Source organism: Manacus candei, unplaced genomic scaffold (assembly GCF_025592945.1).
Source record: "Manacus candei isolate 608988 ecotype Guabito, Panama unplaced genomic scaffold, ASM2559294v1 h1tg000050l, whole genome shotgun sequence".
In the NCBI taxonomy this organism is placed as follows: domain Eukaryota; kingdom Metazoa; phylum Chordata; class Aves; order Passeriformes; family Pipridae; genus Manacus; species Manacus candei.
This window is the reverse complement of record NW_026138098.1, coordinates 28,303,390-28,329,066: the sequence shown is the minus strand read 5'-3', so window position 1 is coordinate 28,329,066 and position 25,677 is coordinate 28,303,390. Positions and strand designations below refer to the sequence as shown.

At 40.2% G+C, this 25,677-nt stretch overlaps 1 protein-coding gene across 2 annotated transcripts in view; it reads left to right on the top strand.

The window, feature by feature from the left end:
• Positions 1-25,677, top strand: part of BMPR1A (bone morphogenetic protein receptor type 1A) — a 79,683-nt gene that overhangs the window by 10,459 nt on the left and 43,547 nt on the right. The window contains exon 1 of one of the 2 annotated variants that reach the window (XM_051799845.1): positions 23,145-24,312. The exons of the other annotated variant lie outside the window; for it this stretch is intronic. The gene's annotated coding sequence lies outside the window, so the exon portion shown is untranslated. Of the gene's footprint in view, positions 1-23,144; positions 24,313-25,677 lie in introns of those variants that run through there. 2 annotated transcript variants of the gene reach the window in all.

The window sequence follows — 25,677 nt, the reverse complement described above, 5'->3', positions numbered from 1 at the left end:
GTACTTTATTTTGCTTGGTGTGGAAAGATTGATAATATTATTTCCTAAGGACTGGAGCAGTGCAGCCAGGTAGACTTCCATTGATGTCTGCTGGATGAATAATGAAGTGGCAGCTGAAGAGGGCAGTTCTGTGCTGCAGATAAGCCGCCAAGCAGCCGGGTGCACTCGAAGGGCCAGTTCTGCTCCTTGGTCACGCCACCCTTGTGTGTCCTTGCCTTTTCCTCTGCAGCAGCACTGACTGGCACTCCTCTGATGCTGTAGGAATTGAAACTGGCTGAGAGATAATTACCTTTTTTGGCTTTTTTTTTCCCCCCATTATGCTTCACTTCTTGCCAGAGTAGCTGGGGTTGCGGGGGCAGACCAAGTGTCAGTTTTGGCATTCAGAACAGGAGTGTCCCTTCCAGGCTCAGCTTAGTTGTGGTGTAATGTGGTTGTGGATAAGGCTGCTGTTTAAGAATGTTACCTGTTTTGAAACTCTCTTTTTTTTTTTTTTAGTTAGCTTGAATGTTAGTGATCCCACCTAACTTCTTAGTGTATATCGAGTATATCCCCTGTCCACGAAGGAAAAATAAATTGGTCAGTCTTCACTTTCCCATCCTCGCATTCTTCCTTCCTCTTCTTTTGCAGTTGAGTCCTCTGTTTTATAGTTTTGTTAAGTGTTTCTGTCTCTAATGTAGTATGTAAAGTTTTGGATTTTGGCAAATTCCTAGTCCCTAAAACTTCCAAGACAAGCTTCGTGTGTCAGCAGTCTTGAAGATGAGATGTCTACTAAGATTATGGAGTGGATGTCACACTGTTTGTGTTTCAAAGGTCTTGAGCTGTGTTCATGTCCCCAGATGGTACCATCCTTCAATGTTAGGATCAGAAGTGTTCAGTAAACTTGTTATGCCTGACAGGGGGAAGTCAGTATGCACGTGCTGTCCGGCCAGTGAGACATGATGTTTGGCACCAGAGGGTGTGGGAGGGAAAGGCAGAGAGAACTGTGGTCAGAGGAATATGTGTGTGAGTGGGGAAATGGATATATTGCTAAGGACAGGGAGGGTGAAATCATACAGGATATATAGAGTGAGCTGGGACAATTACACTGAGATGTAGACCAAAATAGAACCTGAATCTGTAGGAAACCAGGCCTTCCTACGTCTGTTGCTCGTAGTGCAATTTGTTTGATGTGTGATTGACTTTCTTTTTTTTCCCTGAATGAAGAGGAAATTTTGAGATGAAACAATCACTTGAGTTTTAAGAACCAGAAATACCACAGGTGTGTGTTTGGCATCACTGCCAAGGCAGAAGGGATCAATTCAGCCAAGTTTTTTCTTCTGTTTTCCTCATGTAACCTTGGTTTTAGTAGAACACAGAGAAAGCACAACAGAATCTTTATATAGGAGGGACAGATATAACAACAGGTGTGCTGTTCCCAAATCCAAAGACTTTTAGAGTTGGTCAAAAGGAGCACGAAGTGACACAGCATCTAACAAGTGAAATGTGGGTGCTCCTTTCTCTGCACTACACTAAGCTGGCTTGTGGCTGTGAAGGGGGAAGTATATTTGAGAATTAAATACAGTTTTTAAAAATGTATTTTTTTCAAAGAACTGCTGCAGTTGAAGCAGGAAGTTACCTTTTTGACAATGGACATAACAGAATTAAATGCCATCATAACAGTGCAGTTGATATGAGAGAATAATCTAAAAATGTAGTGTTGAAATGTGTGACCAGCTCATAGGAGTACACAGTGCAGCCTCATGTTTATATATTAGTGTGTCTGCAGTCCACACTCTTCCACCTACTGAACCCATTACACTGTAATAGAAAACAGATTCTTTACAAACTGCTTGTTGCAAATTCAGTTGTTTTTGAAAATGCTGGATTTGCTGAATGCTACTCTTATGCACTGGATTTCTGTTCAACAGGAAGCATTATCATCCAGAATCTGTGCTTGTGGAAGGTGTATGAGGAAATACTTTATTGTTGTGCAAAGAAATTCACCAATACTGTTGAGTTTTTAACTTAGAATTCAGGTTTCTAAAAGTATACTTAAAAAATAACTTTACTTAGACCAGTAATTTTGATATATCTTTCAGAAGATTCTCTTCTCCTGGAAGCAATAACACAAGCATAGCTTCCTTTGGCTCAGTGGGACTGCTTGTCCAGGGATATGTTAGAGATCAGTGTTTAAATTGGCACTTGATAAAACAATTAATGTAAGTTCACAGTCACATTTCTCATAGGAAATAAAGTGTGTTCAAAAGGACAGTTCATTTAGAATGACACCTGTCAGGTTCCATGTTGCTCATGTACCCAAGAGAAGTACATAAAGAAGTTAGAAGACATTTTCCTTTTCAATACTTTTTAACAGTGCTTCATGTGATTGTTTTGTGTCTGTTCTATATCATTGTTTCACCATGCATGTGTGTTTCTGTGATATGTAGTTTTCAAATTAGTTTGTGATTGTGAAAACATCAAAATTTTTGTAAGCACAGATGTATTTCCTGGCACTGCTTTTCATTCCTTAAAATTAGTTTGCAATGACAATGTTAGTTTGGGGTTGTTGGACTTTTTGGTTTGTTTTGGTTTGGGTTTTTTTTTTGTTGGCCCTCCCTCTGCCCCACAGTGACTGGTCATAATCTGTGCTGGCGTGAAACTTGTGCTGGACAGAAGTACTAAAGGTATTTGTGAATGTCCTCATAAAACATCACAGTGGTGTTTTCTGTCTGCTCTTTTGGAAAACAGAATCCTCGGTAAAATATGTATACATCTTGTTATTTTTAGCACAGTGGGTTTGACTCCTGTTAAAGCCTTCGGGATTACTTTGTAGTTTTAGGACTGTCTTAATTTTCTTTATATGTAGTTGTTGTGTGAAATATCCCAATAATAGGTCTCGAGCCCAAACCACGACCCGGGGGAGGAACAGGGGATGTTTATGTTAAAAAAGACACAACAAAGTAAAACTATAGGGAGGATGCTAAGGGTGGAACTGTTATATTGGCCTTCTGAAAGAGAACCAACACTAATAACTTCTTGCAGGCCATTTAATAGCTGTCAGGTAATCACGTTATGGTGTTTTGAGCTTCAGTTCTAATGTGTAAACGTACTTGCTCTGCCACTTTTAACCAACAATTTGAATAGATTTTATTTCAATGACTAAGCATTATTAAATATATTCTAAAAGAAAAATAGCTGTTGTTTGTTGGAATATGTGTGACATTTTCTGTTACCCTAAGGTTAATTGAGAAAGGCTGAGTAAAACAGAAAATACTTTAAAGTTTGTTTATCTGATACAAATTACAAATTGGAAATAAATTCTGTTGATTACTAAGGTAAGAGAGTTCCTTTGTGGAAAAATTTAAAAGTCTGAGTTCTGTATAATCTGAAAGACAAAATGTTATTATATATGATGCAGAGAAGCCAAATAACTGTATTTTGCCTTCTGCAAATTGAGGTCTTGCAAATATGTCTATTTGCAGTAAACAAAAAGTTACATTTGAAGTGCTCATATTCTGTAGGTAAAAAAGGCATCTGAGTAGGGTTTTTGTTCTGATGCATAACAACACCAAAAGAATCAATCCTGTGCTTACTTTACCTGGAATTCTAGAGGTAAAGTAGCCAGTTGTCAGTGCTTCTGATCCTTGACCTGCAATAACTGAGGTTAGGAAATGTTCGTAGTGGGGAGGTTTTTTAAGTGTATTAGTGTGTCTCTAAGAGTGATTATTTTCATCATCCTGCCTACTCTAGCTATTTTTTTCTCAGATTTAAAGTCTTCTGGACACTCCCATTGTAGTGGTATTTGATGTTGCTCACTAGATTCTAGAGGTTTAGCATGAAGGCAGTGCTTCAGTTCAACATCTCTTAGCATTTAGAATTTGTTCCTATTTTGTAGTTCTGAACCAATGCAGGGGAAAATGTGTGAATGGAAGGAAACTGTAGATACAGGTCCCTTAGCTCTGAATTTCTGTTTTTGACTTCTTAAGTATATTTAAAGATCCAGGCCCAAAACTTGGCGACAGTGAAGAGTTTCTGGCAGCCTTTGTTGCTGGTGAGGTATATTTTTTACATAACAGAGTGATTCTACCTATACAGTGTACAGTGGCCAAAGGTCTCTTCATGGTAGAGTTGCAGAAGAATTGCCACCCTTACCGGTGTTTTTTAGTCTCAGGTGTAGTTAAGCCAACAAAAGTACAAACCACTCCTATGGAAGTCATACAAAAGAGATCCTGTGAGCTCCTCTTCCACAGAGATGGCCTAAAGACTTGCACCCTCCCGAGATACCCTGAGAGCTTTCTTTTCTGTTCTGATAGAATGACATTTGGTTGTGTGTTTAATGAGCAAAATTGCTACTGCTGAAAAAATGTTTTTCAGGTCGTTCCTTCTCTCTTCTTGCACTGTGCTGTCACTGGAATGATTGATTTTTTTTTTTTTCAAGTCTCTGCCTCTTATCTGGTAGCATAATGGCATCTTAGTAATTTCAGTATGTTCAGAATGGTAAAAATCTTGTCTGTGTTGTTTACAGTAAAATACTTAGTTATTCCAAATTGCAACAGCCTTTTTTCGTGGTACAGAACTCCTTGCCTTCAGAGAAAATAGATGGAGACAGTTTATCTGTAAGATCATCTCATCACGTTCTGTTGAGGGGTAACTTGATTGTTATTTCTGTGTGTGTGTAACTGACCTGAAAACTTAAGACATTGTAGCGTTGTTGTTTCCTAAATAAACTACATGCCTATAGTTTGAAAAACTAAGTGAATTCATAACAAAATTGTCCCTTTCATTTGTATTTATGAAGTGATGCTTTGGTTCTGAGATGCAAGATGGAAAAGAACTATTCTTGCTAATTCCTTGCTTGTGAGTAGGATGGGTTCGTTTCCAAGGCAAGTGCAGCCCGGGTGAGTTTTGAGTCGGGGCAGGGATGGAAGGAGGGAGCCCTGGGGGTTGTCGGGGCTGGGATGGAAGGAGGAGGGAGCCCTGGGGGTTGTCGGGGCTGGGATGGAAGGAGGAGGGAGCCCTGGGGGTTGTCGGGGCTGGGATGGAAGGAGGAGGGAGCCCTGGGGGTTGTCGGGGCTGGGATGGAAGGAGGGAGCCCTGGGGGTTGTCGGGGCAGGGATGGAAGGAGGAGGGAGCCCTGGGGGTTGTCGGGGCAGGGATGGAAGGAGGGAGCCCTGGGGTTGTCCGGGTAGCGGTGGATCCGGGAGCGGGTTCCCGGCGGCCGGGGGGACACGGCCGGGCTCCCGCTGTCCCGGGGAACGCCGCGCACCGCTCAGTGCTTCGCTTCCCTGCCCTGGGAGGGGCACGACCGGCTCGGTTCCCGGGATGCCATTTTGAGGTGGAATGTCTCTCCGGGCGCTGCGGAGCGGGAGGAGGGGCGGAGGGCTCGGGTTACGGCTCCGCATTCCAGCGCCGCCGCCGTCCCGGAGCGGGAGGGCTCGGGAAGGGGCCCGGCAGGAGCGGCCGCGCCGTGCGGGCCCGAACCGCCGCGCCCGCGGCCTCGCACTGCTGCAGCCTTTCGGGGCTGTGGGCTGGCTCCCAGTGAGCATGAGAACTTATTAGGAAAGAACTTGGTTTTGAACTATTTTTAGAGATCAGAAATCCTTGCGGCTCTGTTTAATTTTGCTGTGCTGCAGCAGTGGTTACAAGGACTTTCTGGAAACAGGCTCTTGTGCGTCAAATATTTCCTTAAGAGCTAGAAAGTTAGTTGTCTGATGCATTTACTGCCCTCTCATTTTTCAAGCCGTTACCTGTATTTACAGTACTATGTAAATTATAGGTAAATATTTACTTTTTTCGTGGAGATGTAGGTTTAAGTATTTTGCATGTTTTCCCTTCTCTTCCCATGGATACAAAATACCGATTTGAAGTAATGTGCTTTAAGGATCGTGTAATTTCCATTTCATGTTTGCACTGCAGAAGCTCTCAGTTGTTCCTTGACAGAACAATGGTTGTGTACTTAGTGCAGGCTTCTTAAAGCTTTCACCATTAAAAAAAAAACCTGCAGGAGAATATAATTAAGGCCTTTTGTAATAGAACTGTGTTTGTGTTTAAAGTTGACTTTGGAACAGAATGTTTTGTGGAATATTTATCGTAGTTGTTACTGGGCAAAGATACAGCAACATCAGCTTATACCTACTGTTCCTGCAGGGTCATTAGCCCGTCTTGTGTGCTTCTTTTGGGCTGCATAGATGTTTTCAGGTGAAAGAAACTAAGGAAGAAATCTCATTTTGAAACTCTGACCATGTTGTGTTGTGGGGTTTGGGGTGTTGTGTCCTTCCCCCTGCTTTTAATTCGAGTTGTAAATCATTTTACCAGTCAGGTGTCCATAACTGTTGACTTTTTTTTCCTCTGCCTCCTGTATGTTATCAGAAGCATGAGGTAAATAATGACTCTAGATTTAGTTCATGGAAAGGCTCTGCAGGGGTATGGGATACCACATTCATCAGAGCTTAAATGATGAATACTGTATATTGAGTGCTGTGAAATGTAAAAAGCAAATCAGCTGCAAAAATATCTTCTCTGGCAACTGGTTGGAGTCATATTATTTGTAAAATAACTTAAAGCTGTTAGATCATGGGATTTTTCTTCATGGCATGTAACTTCTCTGTAGCAAAAGAGGTAAAATGATCCTGGTTGTGGTTAGCAATGCAGCTCTCTTGTCAAAGGAATTCCTTTTATTCCCCTCCCTCCTCCCACAAATAAAAGCAATCACCCGCTGAAATGAGGAGTCCTCTGCAGTTGTTTTAGTTAGAATGAAACACTTGAAGATTCAAGAGTATCTTGTTCTGATGAAAATTCCTTCTGAGAGTTGCTGCTGCTTCGTCTCTGAGCTCCCCAAAACTGAGGGGATCAAACTGATTGTTTCTGTTTCACTGCAGGGAGTCTTTTGTGTCTCTCCAACCAGTAGAAGTGTCTCTGGTACAGGTTGGAGAGTTTTTCTTCTCCTCAGCCTGAACATGACAGATCTAGTCTTGACTGGTTACTGTCTGCACCATGAGTTTAAAATCGGAACGTAAACTTATTGGTAAGATTGAGTTTCCCCTAAGATCAATAAAATTTGGCCATTATAGCAAAAATGAAAATGGACATTGAATCTCATTTTCTTATTAAGACTATATACAGTAAAAATAAATTACTTGATCACCTCAGGTACTCTTCAGCCAAATTCTCCTCAGTGTTTTCTCAACTTACTGCTCCTTGTGCTGTAATTTAAAATGTGTGTGTTACTGGTTAAAAAAAAAAGGTTGATTAACAAAAAGCAGTATGCAGTGGATGCAACTGCTGTTTTGAATATATAAAGGTAATAGATATACAAAACCCCACACCTTTTTATTTCTGTTCCAGTGTGTACATCAGTAATTGTTTTCAGTGCAGCTCTGATAGTTTCATCATTTTTATACTGAGATCTCAATGTGTATAATACCTAGAAATGAGAAAAGAGCTATAAATGCACAGATGTTTTTTACTTAGATCCTCCTGCCAGTTTGGAAACTTCAAGCAGTCTGTGAGGGTGAAGCTGCTGTGCTGAGATCCAGTGCAAATTAACAGATGCACAGCTCTGGGTAAAAGTTTATCACCGAGCCCCAATTTCTGCCCTAGCTGAGCAGAGCACAGCTGCTGGAGTTGCACTGTAAGTGAGCAAGGCACATATCTGAATCCTGCTGCTCCTGCCCACGCATGCTTACCTTGCAAAATGTTTGCATAGATCTTCATAAAAAAACTTCCCTTAATCTGCCGTGGCAAGCAACAAAATTATTTTGGCACTGAAATAACACGGTATTTGAGCTAACAGCCTGGCAGATGGAGGATATGGTGTATGTTGTGTTGCTCTTGCTGTGAAGCTGTTATTTGTTGACCTGTCTGATAGAGCAGTGACATTATGGGTGGCTCTGTGCCTTTTACTTCTCTTATATTCCATGTGGCAGTTGTGACCAGGTTAAGTCATTTCATTGTCGTGATCTCAGAAATCCAGCCTGTTAAAAAAATGAAACAAAAAAACCCAGCATGAAACCCATCACATTGGTTATTTGAGGAACCTCATCCTTTGGCTGCATGGGGTACTAGCTCTAGTCTCCAGCTGGGGGGACAATAGTGGGATCAAGACCAGACCTTTTGGTTTTGGCTCAGTGTTCTGCTGCACTGGAACAGAAATCACAGCCAGCAGGCTGCAGGCTCAGTCTTCCAGGTCTGGGTCCCCCAGGACAAGAGGGAGACTGATGCAATGCTGGCCTGCAGCAGAGGGGCTGCCAAGCACCAGGTGTGTTTGCTCAGCCTGCAGAAGCCTGAGGAATGATGTTTGTTGTCTTCAGCTCCCCGATGGGTGTTCTAGAGAAGGTGGAGCTACAGTCTTCCCAGGAGTGCACGTTGGAAGGATGGTAAATTAGTGGTTGCAAGTTACAGCAAGGTAATTTCTTACTGGATTAAAAAAAAACATAATTAGAATGGTGAGGTACTGGGACACGTTGCTGTGAGAGGCTGCAGAACTGCCTCTCTTGGACACGTTCAAGATATTACTTGTCAAAGTCCTGAGCAACTTAACATTGAATTTGGCTTTGTGTTGGGCAGGAGGTTGGACTAAGAGATTTCTAGAGGTCTCTTCCAACCTGTGAGAGTTGATGGTTCTATCTGACAGCCATGTGAGTCTGTGGGGCTGACAATTCTTGTGAAGAAGTCACCTTGTTTTTCTGTGGAGCTCTTACAGGTTGTATTGGCACCTGATTCCTAACCCAGGTTAACAGGGTTAAAGCTGGTGAATGAGGGACTGGAGCAAAAATTGCCTGACCTTGTTTAATACCAGCCATGTTAGTTTATCTGGCTACAGTGGTTAAATTTTGGTTTGTAGTGTGTATCAGGGGCTGTAAATGAAAACTGGAACTTCAGTGTAGAGCTGGCAGGACTCAGCTGATGGATGTGGGACTGAGTGTTGGCCCTTTTTCTAGGGTCAGATTGGTGACCTTGTCTAGTAGGTCTTTCTTTAAAAGGAGACTTAGCAATTTTTTTTTATTCACTTCTACAGTTAGTTACTTGTAACTAAGGTTACTAAGACAGCCTGCATTCTGGTTTTCTAAAGGTCTAGGTTGGAGGATGAAAAACTCTGTGGACTGTTTTTTCTGTTTATCCCTCATTTGTGGAAGTCTCCTATTCTCTGATGTAAGTCTGTCTTTATACAGAGAACTGAGCCAGGAGAGCTGCCAAATGGTTTAGTGCCACAGGCTATCTGAAAATCTCAATCTGAATATTTTGTCAGTGGGAGCTATTGAGTGGATGCCTGGCATTTTATTTTTTTATTTTTTATTTCAGTCTGACCACTTGGTTGTCTAAATAGATTTGGGCTCCTATTTTGTTTTAAATTCTTAGCCTTTGTATTAGCAAAAGTAATTGTACATAGTCTTGTGGTACAACAAATTTGAGGGTGTTTGTGACCTGGGAAAGATGACATAATGCGATGGATGTTAAATGTTGTTTGTTTCAAAGAGCATATTTGAAACAATGGAAAGACTTTAAAAAATGTTGAAGTTCTGAAGTGTTTCTTCTGTCAGTGTTAGATTTGGCAGTGCTTTGCAAACATGACACACAATTTGCCAGCAAAGGAGTAACTCTTAATGTACTTCTCATGAGTTCCCCTGATTTTTCTGCAAATGTTAAAATCCTACTGTAGGACCTAGAAGGGGGGAGATTATTTCAAAGTGAACTGTAAGTACTTTTCTTCCTTCCTTTTGCAAGGAAGGATATGAAATGGCTACAGGTAGAACTGTTGGCCTGTAAGCAGTTATTTTCATATAGATACAATTGTAAACCAACAGTAATTTTTTTTCAGCATAAGTTATGCCTATCAGCTTTTCACACTCAAGAAAGGACAATGGTATCATTTCTGTAGTAATATGTAATAATCTCTGACAGATTTTGTATTGGTGTTCTGGCTATCTGCAAGTCTTGTACAAGTAAATAATTGTTATTTTTCCTAATGGATTTTTCTTGGCTGTGTTATCAAATGTGAATGTTATCACTCAACTCCACAGAATCCTTTTTGTGTTAAATTTTTTCAGTCAGAGTGTTAAATAAACCATGTTGGAACTTGGTAGAGGAGGAGAAGCCTTAAGGCAGATTACTAAACTAGGGAAAATTCCCCAAATACTAAAGAATCTTTTCCCCCTGTTCTTTGTATTTTCTCAGGTGTCAACTGTGTGCTAGCATTAAGTAAGATCTCGTAGCCTGTCCAGTTTTTTGCTTCTTTCAGTGTTGGCTGTTTGAAAATTACAATTTCTATACTGCATATAAATGGATGAAGATAACTTCAAAGGACTGGTGCTAGCTTGCAAGTCATGTTTACCTGTAAGAAGGTGACTATAAAGTTAAGCCCCAAAACAGAACATTCACAGAATTGTAGAATAGTTTGTGTTGGAAGGGACCTCCAAAGCTTGTCTAGTCCATCCTGCTGCCATGAGCAGGGACATCAGCTGGATCAGGCTGCTCAGAGCCCTGTCCAACCTGTCCTGGAATGTTTCCAGGAGTGGAGCATCCACCACCTCTCTGGGCAAGTGTTTCACTATCCTCTGTAAAAAATTGTTCCTTTTATCTGGTCCAAATCTACCCCTTTATTAGTTTAAAGCCGTTCCCCCCTGCCCTGTCACAAAGGCCCTGCAGAAACATTTGCCCACCTTGTGCCTTCATAGCAGTTCTGCAGCTGTTACTTCTTTTCTGAGTCCTGGTTTTTCCCCCCCAAAGGTCACTGGAAGGTGGAAATCTAAGCATTTAGTGTGTTTCTTGGCTTTTACTTTAAACTGCACATTTCATGTCTTCTTTTTGGTTACTGTTTTTAATTAGGATTTATTGCAACACCAACGAGGAGCAGGATGTATCTGTGAACTGGAAAGCTTTCTCAAATATGGCTGTAGTTTATCAGATTTAAGAAAATATCAGGGAAATACGATGTGGTTTTTTATTTAGTGTTTTGTTGTTGTTGTTGTGTTTTCTCTTGCATTAATTTGGACTTTAAAAGCCCAGTCCATTTCCTTGGAATTTTGATCTTTCTTCCATGTCTTTTGGCTTTGTTTTTGTGTGTCATTTAAGTTGGATCAACTCAAATATCATTACTGTCAGAAAATAGCAGTGATCTTGCAGAGAATTAACTAAAGAAAGAGTGAAAATTGTTCCTCCACTGATACATTCCTTGTAACAGCTGTGTTGGAAAATTTTCTCATATAAAAAGTGGCTTTTTTATGTTTTTGGTAGCATCCAAGGAAGCCTTTTTAAGGAGGATGAAATAAAGATAGTCAGATAAATGTAATAAAGATAAGAGTAGATTATAGGCAACTTCCCATTATAATTGTAGTGTGGTGTTTCTTAGTACTGCAGTAGCTGAAATTTAGCAGTTCCTAGATTCTCCATAAACTTAGTTTTACTTGCTGACAGTGGCTTGGAAAGCTCTTTATCTGCTTTTCAGTGGTGCTGTATAATTGGTTCTTCACACAATTATTTGTCCTAAAAACATAACATGAGAACAGTCTGAATTATTAAATGGGTTTTTCTGTTTGTTTGGGGTCATATCCTGTCATAGTTTTAAGAAAAAATAAGCTCTTATAGCTCATCAGAACACATTGAACTTTAGATCCAAAGTTAGAGCTTGAGCTCTGAAAACTTTTGCAGTTGACCAAAGAGTTTAAACATTGTAAAAGTCTAAAGTTATTATATTTTTAAATGTAGAAAATATTTTTAAAAATAATCCAGATGCTGAAAAAAACAGTAAAAAAGTAATGTACTGATACTGTGCAGTAGTGGAAAAGTTGATTGTCATTACTTCATGTGCAGTAGATGATTTGCTTTTTTGAGTGCTGCTCTGTGGAGTCAGTGTGCCTGAAGCAGCATGGTGAGGCTGAGGAGCTTAGGGATGAGTACTTCCTTGCTGTGAGGGCAGGCTGAATTCTGGAGAGCTTCTGTCTGGAGAGGAGCAGTAGCTAAAAAAAAAAGTTGGTCTCTCTCCATGTCTTTTCATTATCCTAAACAATCTCCCTCCTCTTCATCCCGTCCAAAGTATAAATATTCTTATTTAATTTTTGCAAGACATCTTCCTATATACATTGCTGATAAACTTTGCTCTGTAATGGCCTTTGAAGCTGATGGAGGGTAAGTTCTTGTTTTTCCTGCTCTTCTTGATACACCTTTGAAAGTCGGATCTATCAGCTCGAACAGAAGGGTATTGCTTCATCCTGCTGCTGTTCTCACTGTATCTGGTGTAACATAGTCTGCATCTTTAAGAGCATCTTGATCATGCAGTTTTCAAATTATCAAATGCTGGGTTTGTGTGTTGTTGTTTTGTTTGGTTTTTTTTTGATATCCTCCCCCTCCTGGCGGCAGATACAGAGTTCTGAAGCTGCTTCTGAATTTGTCAATTCTGGGATCAAGTTAGAAGTAGTGTGATAAGAATTCCATATCCAAACTGCTGCTGTTTTTCAGTATCTGAGAGTGTTGCTCTTGAGATAGCTTAAAATATTTTGCAACTTTTAACAAAGAGGAACTATGAACAGCTCTCAGCTTATTGAACAGAAGAAAACACCCACCCCCCTACAGCCACCTCTGCCAAACCAGTGTGCTGGACTCTGTGCATGTCACTGTACAAATTGCAAAACATCAGAGGTTGTTGACAAAGAGATAAGCCTTACTCTGAGTGAGTCTCTATACAAGAAAAGCCCAGAAGCTCTTCATTCATCAGGAGAATTCTTGAATGCTTGAATTTTAAAGCTTTTTGAGCTGTATTTTGAAGAGTATGTATTGGAGGGTTGCCCCCTCTCCCTCCCAAGTGAGCTCAGGAAACACAAAATAGCCCAAGGCCATTTTGCAAGCCTTGGCAAGAGTGAGCAGTCCTGTCCAAGGACACTATTAGGAGTTTTTGTTTGGGGCCATACATATCTGTGTGCCCTGTCATCCTTGTTTCCTCCCTATGTTCCACACTCCCTTCTCTGGTTTTAGGAAAGACCAAGGCCCATCCAGTCTGATCTACGTGGGGTTTTGGCAGTTTGACAATCTAAAACTCGCTTGATCAAGTCACTGATTTATCATATAACATTCAGGTTTATTAGAGACAGACATCCTGTATTTTAAAAGAACTTCAGAATTTCTGTGTCTCACCTGATTTCCAGGCATATATGCACCAGCAAAATATATCACAGCATCTTGAGCTTGCCCTTTCCTGTGTTTCCTGTAACTCCAAACTTTTTTTGTTGTTGTTCTTACCCCAGATATTCTTTCTAAATAAGGATGAGTTAGGTTATGGAGATGCTTGTATTACACTAATGGCAGGCATCTGCTCTAGTGACTGCCAGAATATGATTGCTTGCTGCTTTGATCAAGATTTAGTTGCATGGCTTAGATCTTTCAAGTTCTGTTTTCTTTTTAAATATAAAGAGCTGTAAGCTTGTTATTGAGTTGTTGTGTGGTTCTGTTTAAATGTACTCAAATATTTGTTCTATTTTAGTTTTGAGAATATACTAATGTTAGAAGGAATGTGCAAGCGTACTGCTTTTATTCAGCAGAACTTCTCTTTAAACATACTCATTTATTTCTGCTCACTTTAGTAACTCTTATTGTTTTATCTTTTGACTCTTCTAGAAGACAGCAGAACCAAGTCAGACTTTCCAGACTTCCTTGTGTGCTTGAAAGCTGTTTCCTGACTTGCTGTCACGTATACTTGCATAAATCACTTGCAGTAAATGCAAGGGCATACCTGGGGTATACATTTTCTTTTGCAGAATCTTCCACTGTTAAATGGGTTACTTTCTGGAGACTGCATTATGACCCTGGGCTGAGTTAGTGGGGCTGATGGTTAGGAAAGCTGTGTACTTCAGTGGGGCAATGTGAGAGATACTCCTGTTAACAGGGCCAGCTGCTGCATGGCTATGGAATTCTGTGCCAATTTAAGTAATTTTCAAAGCTGCTTATAAAGAGGTGGAAGGTCGTTTCATCCTTCCAAACATTCTGTGGTTTATAAGGAAGGGATGTTCTTTTTTACAAATTAGGAATATTGAACCTTTTCCTCCTTGACTTTGTAAGACATGTAATCTTATAAATTTTAGATCCACAGCCTGTACCTTTTTCCTGCAATTGTTTCAACAGTTGCATTTTAGATTTGAAGAAGCACAAATTGCCATGATAGTGGTGTATGTATCTCTTCTTTTTACAGTCTTGTTTCATTATATAGTACACATATGGGAGTTTTAATTTGTGTACCTTGCTGTAAAAAGAAAAGAGGCAAAATGAAATAACCAATCCATCCCTTATAAAACACTTCAGGAAAATATGACTTTTTTCTGTTGTTTACTTTCAATTTGCTCTTGGGCAGCCTTTCAGCTTTCTTCACCTGAATAAGGAAGCTGCTGTCCTGAACTGGGATTCTTTTCTCTTTCCAGTGAGTAATCTTGGAAACTATCCAGTGTTGAAATCCATCAGCTCTTGCAAGTGTCTTGTATTCTTCTCAGACAGGGAATGCTGAAGTTCCAGTAAGTCATTAGTGGGCTGAAATTTGTTTCTTCAAGGAGTAAGGAAATACAATGGCTTTCTGGTTCAGTGGAAATTGTTACATTGAAAAGGCCCATCTGAAGACTGACACTGCATTTGCATTGTTGCTGTCTATTTAAAGTATGAAAATATTCCAGGGAGTGCTCCTGGTAGTGAAGTTTATAAGTCATATACAGGTTTCACTTGACTCGTACCTCGATGTGTCTGAAATCCATCTGAGGAAGAGATGGATTTATGTGAGATACCTGAAGTGTTACATCATCTGAGGTTTACATGGAGCTTTAGCATAGCCAATAAAGAAGCTACCAGTGTTAAACATTTTGCTGGCTTTTTTAATTTATCTCTTGACCCTGGTAGTTTCTGGATGGTTTAATAGAATCCAGTTGATTCTCAGTGTAGAGAAGAACAGAGGTTACCTCTATATTCAAACTTCTTTTTTTTCATTTTTCCTTGGCTAAAATAAGAATTTTATTCACTTATTTGAGTAGGAAATGGAATAGATAAGGGAACATATAAAAATGCTCTGTTTTCCTTTCTACCAGAAAAAAAAACAAAACAGAGCAGCAATTACTTAGGGTAATTAATAATTTAAAGAGTATCTGTAAACCTTGTTTTAGCTTTTTGTTGAAAGATATACGTTACATGGTGTAATAATTTATACATCTGAAATAGCTCTACTTTCATCTTGTTTCAAAGGTCTTTTTTTAAAAGTTTAATTATTATTAATGAACCATAAATGGGAGAGTTATTGAAAGATAAAAGGTCTTCATGTGATGGTCCATGCTCTGTGCAATGGAACTTTGTCTCCACAAATTTCACAGTGGTTCTATGTATGGGCAGCTCTGCTTGGTTGGGCTGAGCAGTGTGTATGCTGTTTTCAGGTTTGAGGAACTCTGCTTGTGATTGTTCTCTGTTCATGGACTTCAGAGCAAAAGGAAACCAACATAAATTCCTAGCCCAGTGTGCTATAAATACACTTAACTGTGCCTTTAGAAATCTTCTCAGGATGGAGAATCCACTGCATCGTGGCTGAATCAGCTTATAATTGATCACTCTTTCAAGTGTATTTCCTGTTTGAATTTAGATGAGATTCAAATGTCAGCTGCTGGCTCTTGTGCCTTCAGTAAATAGAAAAAGCTGCTAGAGTCAGAGGGTTTTGGGTTTTGTGGGTCTGTTTTTGTTCTTTTTTTTGTTAGAAGTCACATTAAAGCAACAATGTCAAGTATCTTAGGTTTCTTGCAGCAGTGCAAGCTTTCCAGAACTAAAATAAACATGAATTTTTCAAAAACATTATTGAACAATAAGTATCACAAATGCTCACTCATATTTCTCTGATGGTGTCTCTCAATGTTGATGGAAAAGCTTTTATTTTATTTTTCATGTCACTCTGGGACACAGACAGTGAAGTCTAACTTACTTTCTCTAACTCCCAAGAGAATTTCTCATTTGGAGTGTATTTTGCTATAAAGCAGATATTAAAACTGTGGTCATATTTCAGGAGTCTTAACCCAACCCCAAGTGGACTTAATTGGCTAAAAACCAAATTTTGCCTGTTTTCTCTCTTTTACCCTTTCTTCTTGTGAGCTTTGTGCTCATCTCTGCAAAGTGTCACATCTTTAGCAAGTGCAGCAGAGAATGATCACTTGTACTCATCAGGTCCATCCTGGGAACACCATGTTCATCCACAACTTGTAGGATGATGCCTTAACTTCTAGGTTAATGTATTAAAATGTGTCTGAAGGAAAGCAGATGTCAGTTAGGTTTGTTAGCATATGTCAGGTGTGTGCAGAATACCAGGTATGTCTGAGTTCTCACAGCTTAAGCAGATGGGTGGGAGCACACCTTTGGTGCCTGGAGAGTTTTGTTGACAAAAACCTCTCCCTGGTTGAAGAAGCCATGGATTTTATTTAGCCATTCTTTTTAAAGTCCTTTTGTGTTCAGGATACAGCCCGTGTTTTTCAGTATTTGTTCCCAGAAGGTGGTGTTGGTATATGAAATGAACCTGTTCCCAGGCAGTTAACCAGAAGAGATCTGCATTGTTCTCTGCAAGTGGCCTGTCACCACTTTTTACCACAATGTTTTTTTATTATGCCTTTGCTAGGGAGAAAAAAAAAAAGGCAGCTTAGTTTTGTTTCAAATCCTTGGTAAGACCTCCAGTACTCCTGTCCATTTGGAAAAGGGAATTTAAGATGATCTGAACTGGAATTCTTTACCATTACTTCTGAATAAATAAATTGGTAGGAAATGCAAGAGGGCAGATTAGATAAGTGTACAGCATGTTCAAGAACTTGGTGTTGAGTTTTTCTGCCCTGTGTTCTCCTGTGCCCTTCAGGTCTATTCTGGATGTAGCATTGCAGAAATCTGTCATTAGAAATCTTAGGTCAAGTTGAAAGGGTCCGTGATTTGGTGGCAGTATCACATTCTAGCGTTCTAAATGAATAATTGTTAGACTTAGTAGCTGAAATGGCTGAGGATTTTTGAGCACCCAAGTCTCTACACTGAATTACCCATGTGTATTGCTTGCCACATGATGCAGCGTTGCCTTACTGCAACCTGTGCACCTTGACTGGGGCAGATTTTGAGGACATGGTGGCCTGAGTTTAGGCTGGCAAAGCAAGTTCTGTATCAGCATGCAAGTGTAAGGGTGTAAATTCTTTTTATGGTCATGTCTTCTAAAATCTGATGAGTAAAGGTTACTTTAGTAATATGCACTGTGTTTTATTACTTGAGACTTTTCTTCTAACTGTGCATCAGGCACAGCATTGCTGGCTGGTCAAGGGAGGTGATTGTCCCTCTCTGTTCTGTGCTGCCGTGGCCTCACCCTGAATATCATGTGCAGAGTTTTGGGCACCTCAATACAAGAAGGATATAAAGCCATTAGAGAGCATCCAAAGGAGGACAACGAAGGTGAAGAGCCTTGAGGGGAAGCCATATGAGGAACAGCTGAGGGCACTTGGTCTGTTCAGCTGGAGAAGAGGAGCCTGAGGGGGGACCTCATTGGAGGCGCAAGTTGTGAGGGGAAGAGGAGGGGCAGGCACTGCTCTTCCCTCTGTGCTGACCAGTGACAGAAACCGAGGGAACGGCCTGAAGCTGTGTGAGGGGAGGGTTAGGCTGAATGTTGGGAAAAGGTTCTTCACCCAGAGGGTGGTTGGGCACTGAACAGGCTCCCCAGGGCAGTGGGCACAGCACCAGGCCTGACAGAGTTCAAGGAGCATTTGGACAATGCTCTCAGGCACATGGTGTGACTCTTGGAGATGGTCCTGTGCAGGGCCAGGAGTTGGACTTCAGTGATCCTTATGGGTCCCGTCCATCTCAGGATATTCCATGATTCTAGATTCCCTAATTAATTTGGTTTTTTCCTCTGAAATAACAATGTTTGAAGAAATTTCAGGGACCAAGTCTGCAGTAATAAGTCCCTAGTACAAACATCTCAATAAAAGAGTTCTGATTCCGTAATTATAGCTTTCTGATGTGTAACCACTTTTGCAAAAAAAAAAAAAGATGACTTGTGTTTTCTGGGGATAGTATTTAGTTGTCTGAATATCAAGTTGGTCTTACTGTATCAGGAAAAGTACTACCCTGTAAACAGATGAGGAAAAGTTTGCTCTGCTTGAGATGAGATACAATCAAGTACTGCCAAGGTAATTTCGTATGGTTTTATGGATTATAAAGTACTCTTTATATATAGAAAGGTAGGGAGGTTCGTACAATTGAATTACAACAAATGGTAAAACATTTAGTTCTGTGTCTTCTCTGCCAAAGACTTAGAGTTGTCTCTGTAACTTCAATTAATTGTGGAAGACCAGAACATCCCCATAAATAACCATGCAGAACATTGACTGTCTGAAGTTTTATCCAAAAGGATCTATGAAAATACCTAAATCTTAGATAGTATACTTGGAGTAGATGAATTCTGAAGTTGTCTAGAATACTTTGAAATATTTTTGTATGCCTTTCTTTTTGGTTTGCTGCTTAGTATTATATAGTTAGTGACTTTAAAAAAAAGCAGGAGACTGGATGTTATGTGGATCTCCAAAGGATGCACAGGTATTTTGCAGCATTCTAAACCTCCCCATCTGCTTCCTATTTGAGCATCCTCATAATCAGTTTTTCCCAAAGCAATATAAGTCAGAACTAGTCTGAAGGAAAACACTTTGCAGTACATATTAATAAAATTCTAGTGTTGATTAAAGAATGATTAATCAGTTAGAGAAAATAAAGCATGCATTATCCTTTTTATCAGTAAGGACTACATCAATAGGAGCCTAAATTTAGAGTTTAGTGTGTAAGTACAAATGCTCTTCTCTGTATTCTTCATATGATACACATTGCACAGATTTCATCTCAGTGTACTTCCCTTGCTTTTGTAATCGCTGCCAATTTTAAAATTTGATGATAGTTGACTGATTCTTTCCTTTTACTTTACAATGGTGGAAACAAATGCAAATTTTAAGGTTTATATGTTTCAAAAGAACTTCAACGGATTTTATTGGGTGAGGCAAGTGTTCTGTGCTTTTGTACTTCTATGTCAGTAGGATTTTGGTTTCAGTATAGGCCATTTAATAGAATATGTACGTTTTTATGACTCCAGGAGGGAAAAAAGTTCAACTTCACGTCTGTGCCATCTGCTAAGTTCTGGACCTAAAGGTTTCCATACTCTTTTTGAATAGTTCTCATTGCTGACAACTAAAATGCTTGATGGCTGACCTTCAACTGTGTTCTGTCTGTCAAACTCAACAGGGGAAGGCATTCACACTTTCAGTGTTCTGTTGTGAAAGACCAAAATATGACAGAGCCATAGGTGCTTGTTTTGCTTGTAGTGAGAAACACTTTTGAGCTAATAAAGTGGGTTTATCATTTTTTAGAAGAACATTAATTATAAGGACTTGTAGTGCTTAAAGTCTGTTTGAACTGCCAAAATGTCTGGATAAGTTTGTATTCTCATATCTGAAAGAAAAAGTTTTTTAGCTCCAGCACATGTTGTGTTGGTTCCCCCAAGGAGTGTTATTTTACTCTCTTGAATGTTAGAGTGTAGTCCATGTACTTTTCTGTGGGAAAACTTCTGTACTTGATAGGTCTGCTTATGGTGAAGGCCTTTAACCATTTGGAGATGGGGGGAGGGTCTGAGGTGTCTCCTGATTTCCTTAAAGAATCTGTCAAGCCTCCATGTGTTCAGAGCTGTTGAGATGATGGCTCTAACTTAGTGGTTTGCTGAAGGCAGTGATCTTCTTGGAAAGTTTTCTCATTCCCCTTTATGTGTTCCTGTGACCTGTGTTCCCTGTCAGAAGTTAGCAACCCTGCAACCTGTGTTTGAGATTCTGCTCGGCTGGGTGTGTTTGGTTTGCACAGCAAGGTTTTGGTAGCAGGGGGAGAAGGGGGAGCTACATGGGGGAACTCTTTTGTGGGGGAGGAATCCCATGCTGGAACAGGGGAAGAGTGAGGAGTCTTCCCCCTGAGGAGAAAGGACTGGCAGAGACAACGTGTGTGAACTGCCTGCAGTCCCCATTTGCTGTTCCCCTGTGCCACTCACAGGGAGAAGAGGAGGTAAGAGAGGTTGGGAGTAAAGTTGAGCCCAAAAAGGGACGGGGGAATGAAGTGAAGTGAAGCTGTTTTCAAGATTTAGTTTTATTTCTCATTATCCTACTCCAGTTTCATTGGTAATATATTAAACTAATTTTCCCAAATTGAGTCTATTTTGCCTGTGACATTAATCAGTGGGTGATCTCTCCCTGTCCTTATCTCAACCCATGAGCCTTTTGTTGTATTTCTTCTCCCTGTTTAGCTGAGGAGGGCAGTGACAGAGCAGATTTGGTGGGCACCTGGCATCCAGCCTAGGTCAACCCACCACACTATTAAAAATTTTTCAAATTTTTAATTTAACATTTAAATTTAGAAAGGAAAGAAAATAAATATTAATTCTACACACATAGAGGCAATGTGATAGAACATCAGTGTAGTTTTGAAATTGTTTGCCCTGTAGTATTTTGATAATGCACAAGACCATGAGATTTTAAAGTTGTAGCAGAAATGTTTTTTCTTTTTAACTCAAAGGGTTCCTGCAAGTGTTTCTCACTATTTGAATTACTCTGTAAAAAAGACAAATTGGAGAAATACTTGACCTTCTGCAGGAATCATAGGGGGAGGGAGAAGAGGATCACCTATCAGAATGTGGTCTAATATGTCCCATGGGACAGGCAGAAGCTAAATTTCATTGGCTCGTTTGTCACAGAGAAATTGCAGTCTGGGCAGCATTCCCAGGATCAGGCTGATGATAAGGCTGCGCGCCTCCGAGTCTCTGTGCCAAGTGATCAAATTTTGTTGTTGCTTCCATCCACGTGAGGCAGCCTATTAGCCAGGTGGCAAGTACGGCCCAGCGAGGGGCTGGAGCACGCTGGGAGAGGTGACTGTGGAATTGGCCTGATGGCTGAACAGCACAGAGCCGAGTTTGGGGGTTTTGATAAATTTTTGTGACTCGGGAAGGCTTATGAAGTCAGTTGTATCCCAAGTAGCCTTATGCTTCCAGGGATGTCGAGTGCATCAGGAGACTGTTAATTGTATCCCAGGAGGAAGCTGAGATTGTGGTTGGAGGAGCTTTGGAATGGGTACCTCCAAAGCTGAGGTAAACAGTTGAATTTTACATCTGTCTTGAAATGCAAAGGTATTTTTTAGATAAATGGTTTTGGATTCTTTGAGAGCTGTGGGATGTGATGAAAGGAGTTGCACAGTGAAGGCTTTAGCCCAGTTGTTATTTGACAAACCTTGACAAGTCAGATTCTGACTCCACCTCTCTGCACTGAATGAACTGGTGGCTTTGATTCGTCACCATCTGCAGGCCGATGGCTTTCCTTCTGAGGGTGACCTGCTGTGTAACTGCTTTTCTTATAACAGCAAGCTGTTGTCAGATTCCTTTTTGCTCCAAAGTTTGGAGAGTGAGCTGATTTTTCAGCTTCTACTGTCTCACTGGATGAAGAACATTTAAGATGACTGGGAGGAATCCTGTGGCTTCAGTGGGAGCGCAGAGCCTGCTCTCGCAGCACAGCAGGCTGTGGAGTCCTGGGGATGACTCCAGATGATGCAATTACACAGGCCAAAATAAAATACTCAAGATACCCTCTAAGAAATCAGGAGGCTTAGACTCTTCCTACTATAGGAAATTACATCTGCCAGGGCAAAGTAAAAGCCTGGTGGAATTTTCTGGCCCTGCTGCCGAGGCTTATGCCTGGATTCTCATGGCCCTGATAATGAATTCCTTGTGTCACTAGATGCTGTGGAGAGTATGGGAGACTGTGAGTTATGCAGACTTGTGTCATTCTGGAAAATGCATTCTGTTTGTCTGGTACTGCACAGTCCCACCTTACTCAGGAATTTCTTTGTGCTCTAATACTTCTAGATATGCCTTGGGGCAATGATTTTTCAAGAGCTTGATTGTGTAGAACATTTTGTCTTATATGGCATCAGGAAACTGAAGATGATGAAAGCAAAAATGTGCAACAAAGGCAGGGAGAGTGCTTAGTTGTGAAACAGGTCCTTCAGATACCACCTGTTCAGGGTGTGTGCTCAGAAGGGAAAGCTCTGGTTGTTCTAGAGTGCAGATTGTCCCCTCCTGTGTAAAGGGGCCAAATGATGTGAAGAGTCCTCTGATACCTCTTGAGTAGACAAATTGTTTAAGAACCTGGAAAAGCAGCTGTCTCTGTTCTGCAAAAAAATTATGTCACTATGTGAGGCCTAGTCCTTTTATTTAACTTCTAGCTAGTAATGTTCATGAAATAGAAATCTGGTGTCAGTAAGTGGAAAGTTGTATGGCTCTGATAGAGAAGAATTTTTTTCTCAAGAAAGAGGGTGACCTGACTTAAAGAAAAGCAGTTGTAGATTTTTAGGTTTTTGGGGTTTTTTTTAATTGTATGGATTCATCGTATATTTTCTGTCAGACTGGAAATGAAAGGTTAATCAAGAGGTTTTGCCATTAGTGGCAGCAGCACTCACTCATTATTCTACCTGCCTGCACAACCAACCAGCCAGGTTAGATCACTACTGAAATGATGTTTAAGTCTGTACTATTTCTATGTGATGTCTTGTTTCCTTCAAACTATTCCAAGATAGTATTTCTGAAGTTCTGTAAACTTCCTCACAAATTAGTAAAAATTCTTTTTGCCATCAAGGATCCAAGAACAACCTGGAAGTGCTGGAAAGATCAGTAGTATGCTGAACTAATCTTAGAGTTTTGACTAGATATATAGGAAGGCCAAACCACTGTAATATTGATGTGAAGAATTATATGGAATGCAGTGCTTGAATGTTATATAATTCTTTGCATTTTTAATACCTTGGAAGAATAACTTAATGATTGTTTATTAAAACTCAAGGGAATGCAGGCATAAAATTAATTTTAAAAGTTAGCTTTCACGTAGGTGTGTTTTTACTTAAGTGATTTTGAACAATTTTGTTGCTTCAAAGATTGGATAAATGTTCCTTAACCATATCTCATGCTCTTATTTCCCCTCTTGCTACCTGGAAAACGTGGTGTCCAGAGACTGGAAAGTGATGTGCTTCTTCAGCCAGTTCATTTTATTTTACTGGGTTGGAAGGGGTCTCTGTTCATGAGATGTTCTTGCTCATATACCTTCTGTTCCACCCAGCCCCAAATTTACTTGAGTGGTGTGACATGTGCTTTTCCCGGTGTGCTGTGGGGTTTTTTCTCGTATGCAAATTTGTTGAAGAGGGTTTCCTTAATGAATTCCTATCTTTGGGTATGATCTTTGAAGTAGGATTTGGAAATTCGATTATGGCTGCTTTCCCTTTACAAATTTCACATTTCACAGCTGTAATAGTCCTGTAAAAGCAATATACTCTCTCTGGGTTACAGCAGCTCTGGCTATGTTCTCCAGTAGCATTCAGGAGGCTGTTAACTGTTAACTGAAGCATCTTCCAGCCATCCATATGGGTCTGCAGTGTATTTTCATTGTGCATAGATTTCTAACAAGGAGCCTATTGTTTAGGACTATAGTTTACCTGAAAAGGATTAACTTTGCTCCTGAAACTTCTCCCATCTCTGGTTAACAGAGCCCTCAGCTGCCTCCAACTCTGACACTGCACACAGAGACATGTTGAGAGCACCACATGCTTTTTTCCTTTTCCTCTTTGCTCCCACCCCAAGTCTCAGATGCTGAAGGTTATTGCCCCTGGGGTTTTTATTTTTTATTTAACTGTTTGTCTCATATCACCCTAGGCCATGTCTGTGCCATGATCTGAACTTACAGAACCTTTAAAACAAGTTCTGTTTCATAAATTGAAGTAAAGGTATGATTAGCTGAACAGCTACCCTGCAGAAGTGACATGCTGATGGCTGGAGGAGGTGAAAGAGCAGGAAAGAAGTAACTGGAAGCTAGAGTGAATGGTCAAGTATTTAATCCATGATCTGTGCAGATGAGTCCTTGTATGAGCAGATACTTAATTGCTATTGAATCACTTTAACTGTTATGTTACTTTGATTAAGATACTTTCCAAACTTATGTTCCTTCAATACATGCTGTATTTGACAGGTAGCACGGTCCTTTGTGAGAAAGAGATAATTTAGGATGAATAAAGTCATTCAGCTGAAAACTGGTGAGGCAGTTGGGACAAAGTGGGAATGAATCAGAGGAACAGCAAGTCAAGTGCCTGGAAAGTTTTTGGCATCAAAAGAAGAGACAGGTGAAGGAATGACTTGAATGTGGCCCTGGAACTGAAGAAACTGGAACTACTGAGAAGGGAAGTAGTAACTAGAGATAAGTGGCAAGACAAGAAAAAAGGAACCCACAGCCTGAGTAGAGTTTTCTCTTCAAAGTGAGTCAGTCTGACTGGAGCTTTGCCATTGCAGGTCCCTGCTGTCTGTCTGTCTGTCCTACTTAGAGCTGTTGGTTCCTGCACTCTGTGCTAGCAGGGTGACCACCTGTACCCCTCCAACCCCCTCCCTCCTGAAGGAGGTTTAAATGAACCCGATTTAGATATTCTGGCAGTTCCCTGGGACTGCCAGTGGCATGAAATCTACATTTTTCTGAGTTAGCTAGGTAGCTACTGTATTCATATAATTCACATTATTCTTTTCCCAGATTGCGTACTGATATTTTTCAGTTAATAGTATATGAGGATCTCAGATTTAATCTTAGCACTGAAAAAAATTTGTGGATTTAATATGTTATTAGTGACAAGCACTGTGAGACTTTACTTTTGAGTTTGTACCACTTACGTTGTTGAAGTATATGAAGTATATGAAGTTCTGATAGAGTTGTGCAAATAATTAATTCACTTGTTTTATTTTGTTCTTGATAGCACTTGTCTGGAAAATGCCATCGAGAATGGCATTAAACATTTTGAAAATTATACATTAATAATTAAGCAGTTTGGATAACCGTATAAAAATAATTATTTAAGTAAATTGATTTTTATAAAATTAAGTATGTTCTCAAATAGCATTTCATGCTGATGAAGAAGTGGAAAAAATAGTAACACAGTGAAGTCTCTCACATAATTTAATAAGTATCATTAACTCTTGTCCCATTTCTGACAGAGGTTTTGTAGTTTCCCTTTTAAAAAAGGGAGAGATGAGTTTGGAACTGACACACAAATTCTGTAAGTCATAAAAGAGTCTGTGTCCACATTACCAAGCAGTGAGGTGTAATAGGATCAGGTCTGTCAGGTGCTGAGAACCTGGCATCCACACTGTACAGGTGGTGAGAGTTTTATTTCAGGCTGGTCCTGGTCCGATTCTGTGGCTGAATTCCTCTTGGTGGTTGGAGCGTGTACAATGTACACCTGAAGCTCATTCTGTGATCTGATTTTATTCAACAGGAATCTGGTTCATTTACTTGATGGCTGCTTTGCAATGTAAAGCAAAGCAAGGAAAGTAGGGCTGTTTGGGAGATGGACTTCAAAAGTGCAGTCCTGATTTGAATTAAATGCTAATGTAGACATACCTAGAGTCATGCAGATGAGGAAGTTCACCAAAATAGTTTTGTTTGGTAAGAGAGCTTGGATATCTGATACATGGGATTGGGGTCAGGAGAGGCAGGGAATGCTTACAGAGTTGAGAACAGTTACTTCATCAGTTTGAGAGTTTGGAAAACTATTAGGAGGACGTGGTTTTAAAAACAAAACAAACCTGAGCAGCAGCGTTCAGAAATGTCTTTACTTTGTAAAGCGGCCTTTTTA